The 6,499-nt window shown below is 34.5% G+C and overlaps 1 pseudogene; it reads right to left on the bottom strand.

Annotated features, from left to right (window-relative positions):
* Positions 1–5,804: 5,804 nt before the first annotated feature.
* LOC111813728 lies at positions 5,805–5,951 on the bottom strand (annotated as a pseudogene).
* Positions 5,952–6,499: the final 548 nt, after the last annotated feature.

Raw genomic sequence — 6,499 nt, 5'->3', positions numbered from 1 at the left:
ACAGAATCTAAATATCTGTCATCACAGTTTAGGTTAAAGCCGCTCTCACATTTCATGAAAGTAATATCTTATCATAGTGTGTGCCTGGAGTCTTTTTCCCATCATAACATCCGAAAGATTCACGTAGCCTGCCTTTATACTAGTATACATTATCTTCTGCTTTATTGGTAGATATTATATTTTGGATATTTCACTACTTAGCCCCATTAACATATTTATGGATATCTATGATAATTTAATTTTGGGTTATTGTGATACAGCTCTAAAACTTCTCATGCGTATCTTTTAAAAGACCTATGTACTCATTTTTCTCCATTGAAAAATTGAAGAAAAAATGAAAAATTGAAGTCATCAGGGACATAACTCTATTCTATTAGATGTTGTCAAGCAATATTTTTAGTTATTATTCCAGCTTTACATCACCACCAACAATGTGTGAAGCATTGAATTCTTCCATATCCTTGTTGATACCTCATATTTTCCATCTTTTTTTTTTAATTTAGCCAATTTTTCTTGATGTATATCAATCGTGGTGAACCTAGCACAAATGCTATTGTGTTTTTATTCAAAGACAAAAGATGTTAATATGAAGCTTCATTTTTCCACTAAAGCTTCAATATTCAGGTTAAATTGCAATATTGACACTTTATGTTAAATAAGTGAATTTGAGGTTTCAGTTTTTTACTCAAACTTCAAAAGATTTTCCATCACTGGCACAGAATAATATCTTATTACTTCTTGTATTTTTCTGATGCACAAAGATGTTAGTCAGGGCCAGAGAGGTAGCTCATCAGACTAAGTCCTTGCTTAGGTAAGCACGGGGCCCGGGGTTCAATCCCCAACACCATGTGCCACACCAGCCCTGCCCCTGGATGTGCTGAGCTGGTCACACAGTCTGGTGTGGTGGCACATTCCTGTAATCCCAGTGCTGAGGAGGCTGAAAACAGGAAGATCACTATAAGCCCAAGCTGCATAGTAAGACCCCATAACAGCAACATATATATATATATTTTTTCTAATATTACAATGCAATTTTATTTTTTCTTTCACCTTTATACTTGTTTTTATTATGGTAAGCTTTTATATAGAGAAATAAATAATGAAAGTTTCTCCATAATTTTGCTTCTCAGCATTATATATTTCTCTGATTTCCTGTTTCGTTCTGCTTACATTAAACCATAGTTTATTTAATGTGCTTAATATATTTTGATTTACTTTTCCTATCTACTTATATATTTTGTTTTACTTTAACTGTATTCCTTATAAGCTTTATATTGCAAAATTTCATGTTGGTGCTAGTACATTTGTTGTAATTGATTATCTGTTTCATTTTCATCTCTCTTTATATATGCTAAATGCAATAAATTGTTTTTCAGTTTTGCCTATAATTTGTGAGGTTGATCTTGCTGACAGGTTTACCTCTTTCATTTGTTAATATCGACAGAATTTTCTCTTTAAGTAGTGACTGTCTTTTTAAGTGTCCAATAATTTATTTTAAGTAGATAAGCATTTCATCACCAAAATGTATTTCTCTTAAAGCATAACTTTTAAAATGTATATATTCACTCAAGATTAGGACATGAATTTTAGTATTATTTTCCTTTCATTTATGTGTCTATTTTCCTTCCCAATTTTCTATAATACATTTAGAAAGGACATATTTCACTTGCTACCCTAAACTTTCATTTGATAAATTATTTTTCCCTCCTGATCTTCTATTCATGATAAGATTTCCCTCACAACCCTTCTGGTTCAAAGAACTTCTTTCACACTGACATCACCTTACTCACTGCTAGTTCTTTTACCTCATTGATATCTCTGTTTCAATTTCTCCAATACTGTATGTGAACTCTACCCTAAATTGCACGAATAATACTGTTTGTATTTTCTTAGGAGTATGAGAAGTCTTTTTTGTTTTTCCTCGCATAATACACATGCTAGTATTGGAGTGAAATATGTGTCTTTTTCTAAAGATGCTAATATTTTAATTTTGTGTTTTCCGTTTTGTCAACAGGAAGGTCATTGCTTACTTTTGGTTGTTTATAGGTTTGTAAATTTCCAATCATTCTTAAATATCAATGAAGTCAGAATCTTCCATGTTGTTAAAGGCAGAGGTAGGGGCTCTGTGTTTCTGGGTCTTGTGGCTTTAGTTGTAGCATGCGACACCTGGAGATATCATCTGTTATTGCCAGTGTCACATTGTCCCAATCATGTAAGTGGTAAAACTCAATTGTTCAGGGACGGTGAGATGGCTCAGTGATCTAAAGCACCTACTTAGAACAAGCTTAGCAAAGCACAGGGACCACGGTTCAATCCCCCAGCACCACATGCCAGCCAGCCCACCCCGTGGTGGGCTGAGCTGGTCACACACACACACACACACACACACACACACACACACACACAAATAAATAAAATTAAAAAAAAACTCAATTGTTCAGCATTCTTCTGACTGTTCTCTTTGGACTTAAGTATTCATATATTTAACCACTGAGATCACCCTGACACCCAGTGTTCCCACTTCTTCCAGTCCTTTTTATTGATTTATTTGTCCAGTAATGTTAAGAAATAAGTTTCTAAAAAGTCATAGAAGTATGACTACCTCAAAATGCTTTCCTATTCTAGCAGAGCCTGTCTACTTATTCAAATAGACTGTGGTTGGAACTGGCGGTTAAGGAACATGGATCCATGTCACCACATTCCCAGAATCCTCTAGTTCAAAAAGATCTACTGTCAACAGCAAGTTGACAGGGAAAGCGAACAGTGGTTTTTCCCTCATCATACATATTTGTAAACAAAACAATAAATTATGGGAGTGTTTGTGTCAAGAATATTTATTTTCATGATATTGAATTATTGTATATGGAAAAGATTTATTCCTTGCTTTACATAATGAAAAAGATTACATTTCAGTTCAAAGTTAAGACTAGAAGAGCAGAAATAGACTTAATTGTTAAACACTGAGAGGGTACACTGAAGTTATTATAAATCACAATGACTTTTACAAGTGAACTTTTGAGCAAGGAAAGGTTAACCTAATTATTCTGCTCTGGCAAGTTTATTTATTTATTTAGTTTTAGGTCTAAAAAATAAAGGAGCTTTATAAAGGAAACCTCATTAAGAAAAACACATGGATTTCTTGGAAGGACAGTACAACAGAATGGACTTCACAAGGACATATTTTTAAAATATGACCCGATGAACAAGACACATAGAGATGTAATTATTTCAGTATCTTTGAAACTAAATTCTTCTTACTATAAGACTGAGTCCCATGAAATTATCTGTATTTAAATATCTAAAAAGCAACAATTTTGTGTGGTTTAACTTGAGGTAGATAGAATACACTATTTGAGGAAGTTCTGCCCCCTCAAAACCCGTAGTTCGTTCAGAGATGATGGAAAAAACACAAAATTTGTAGAGAAAAACCACAGTGGGAAGTCAATAAAATTTAATAAATGCCATCAGGATTTTCTTTTCCTTTTTCCCCCAGTACTTGGAATTAACTGCAGCATTTCATTCACACATCTGCTCTACTGAGCTGCACCCGCAGCACCCAACAATGATCATCTTTTCTTTTTCTTTTTTAATGTATTTGGTGGAGGGTTTATAGGGCCTACAGTGTCTCACTACGTAGATTTGCCTCATAGTGATTCTCCTGTTTTCACCCTCCCAACCGCTAAGATTATATGCTCACATCACCAAACCCAGTCTCAATCTGTCTCAGTGAGCCCTGGGGTGGGGCCGGCTTCACATATTGGAGATCTAACCCCGGCCACTACATTTTACCTAAGCGGGCGCTTTAGTCCCCTGAGCTATCTGGCCAGTCCCAACAATGGTTTTTAAAGGAACACTATCCTGCTTAATCTCTTGATTGAATTAATGAGACTGTTGGTTAGATAATTTGTTCAACATGTTTCCAAATGTAATACAGGCATACTATGATTTCATACCTCAGAGATATTTTGATAATATACTCTGTATGTAGTATTCATAAAGTGAGTATTATTTTTCTAATAATTTCTGTCTTCTTCCTCTTTAAACTATAGTCAACAGCCAGTTTGACTCCCTGTACAATTCTTTACTTAATACATGTAGGTCAGTATATTTATTACATATTTCTTACTATGTTCTGTTGTTTGTGTCTTATCTATGTGATACTTTTTAATCTCATGTGTCAAGCATTTTGTATTTCAGGAATGTTAAATCTTTAAAAGTGTTTTTCTTTTTTCCCTTTTTTATTCCAGAAATACTAATTGCTTTTATACTGCTTTTTAGTCTTTTCTCTACCACAGTAACTATTTTCTCACTAAATCTTTCCATTGCTATGTAAATTTACATAGATATTCTGTGCTTTTTCTAAAAACATCACTGAATACGTCCACTGCATAAAATGTGCTCTAGTGTGAGTGCTCTTTAACAAGAATTGATATATTTTGGCATAATAACATGCACACATATGCAATTACAAAATCTGAAGCAAAACACGGCTGTTTTTAAAATGTATATGAGAAGAGACAAATTTTCCATCCAAGGCATAAAGGAAGTTAGTAGAATTTTATTCTGTTAGTAAAAATAAAAGATTATTCCACACTGAGAGCTAATTTAGTCAAAGCCTCCAGAATTATAAGGATTATTTCATAGTAGAAAATGCTGTCATATTAAAGTAGCCAGTAAACAGGGAAGACTTGAAACAAAGAAGCTAGAAAAAGTGCCTAACAGGCTGTTACAACAATCAAAATTTTTATTTTAACAGGGAACTTTCTTTGGTTTTCTAAAGTAAGTCTTCTTTCAAGGTGTTCACTACTTTTTACATAGCATATTCATTTAATTTTATTAGTCTCCATACTCTTTTTCTCTGTTCATCTTTGATGTAAGGGTGTCCGGTGCTACATTGTCTTTATGAGACAGCATTTGTGTAGATAGCGAACTATCTCCCTGTAGTTCCCTATATTTTACAGAGTGAGTGGGCTTCACATTCATTCTTCCCATTTTCATGAAAGACTTGGTGTTCTGTTCTTTATCTCATCAGGTACACTTACGGATTTTAGATATTCTGTCATAAAAATTTTGAACTACAGAATGAGTTATTTGGAATGCCATTTAGTATTTTGTAGACATTGTTATGCTTAACAATAAAATACTCCCAAGAAGTCTTATGGGTTCATGGGCAGCGATTTTGGAAGCCCATTGCTTCATGGGCTGTGCTCTACTTATCAACGGTAGAACTCATTGGTTGAGTCATAGTAGCATGAGCTCGTTGGAGATGGAGATTGAATGGAGGAGACAGTGTGTAGGGACATCATCTGTGTGGGTGTATTTTTGTTCTTGGCTCTGTTTTTCTCTGCTTTCTGGTTGCTGTGGATTAGCAAGTTTCCTTCACCAGATGTTCAGGTAGTCCTTTATTGTTTGACTATTTTGTTTGATTTGGTGTTGAAGATTGAAGTCAGTGCCTATGCACTTAACTAAACTACATCCCTTGCTGTTTTAGTATTTTTTTCTTCTTCTTCTGAGACAGAGCCTTGCTAGGTTGCTTGGTTACCTAATCTGGGCCTAAATTGGAATTGTCCTGCCTCAGCTTTCCATGGTACTAAGGTTACACACATGTCCCCATGCCTGACAGTGCCATGACACTTCTGTATTAGATCCATCTGACTGTGGACAAATCTTCTGAATGAACACAAACCTTTTCTGTTCATACTTCAAGTGATCAGGTATTTTTACCCAAAGATGGAAAATCTGACTAATATTGTAAAGAAACAAAGAAAACTGTTAAGAAACTGATATGGTTTAGGTAAATGCATAGGCACAGATTTTAATCTGCAATGCCAAATAAACAAACAAAAAAAATCAGACAATGAAGGCACAGTTGAACAGTCTGGTGAAGGAAACTTGTAACCCATAGGATTCAGATACTACATTTGATCTTAGCCAAAAGGCCAAGAAGAGATTCCCCACAGGAATAAGAAAGTAGAAAAAAAAAAAAAGCCAAGAATAAACATGCATCCACCCTGATAATGTCCCTAGCCACTCGTCTCCACCAACCAGGCTCTATTATCTTTGAGCTCATGCTGCTATGAACAACAACAACAAAATAATGGTATTGGTGCACAGTCTTAAACAAGTTTCCCATGTAATGATCAATTCTTCTACCTTGTTATAACATCTGTTTCCAAGGGGCACTCAATCACGTTGAGATTTTGCCCTTTCTGTGACATAATATCAAAAGTAAATCCTCTCAAAAAGTTTGTCTATTACAAATATTTGCTACACATATTTCTTTCATAGATTGTTGTCTGAATTTTTTTCCTCAGTGTTTTTTGGTTTCCACTTATAAAGGGATCTGTAAGGGTCTCTATTGTTATCTTTCTGCCTTGCTCAAGCAAGTTTATTTCTCTCTTATTTGTATTAAACTTTTATTCAGGTAAAATATACACCAACAACTGTAATACTAGCCCTCTTTTTCAACTATCTTCTTGTCAATATTTGAAACATTTAC

The sequence above is a fragment of the Octodon degus genome, unplaced genomic scaffold (genome assembly GCF_000260255.1).
Source record: "Octodon degus isolate 3935 unplaced genomic scaffold, OctDeg1.0 scaffold00217, whole genome shotgun sequence".
Taxonomy (NCBI): Eukaryota; Metazoa; Chordata; class Mammalia; order Rodentia; family Octodontidae; genus Octodon; species Octodon degus.
Note: the sequence above shows the minus strand (reverse complement) of the source record. Positions and strands in the feature narration are given on the sequence as shown.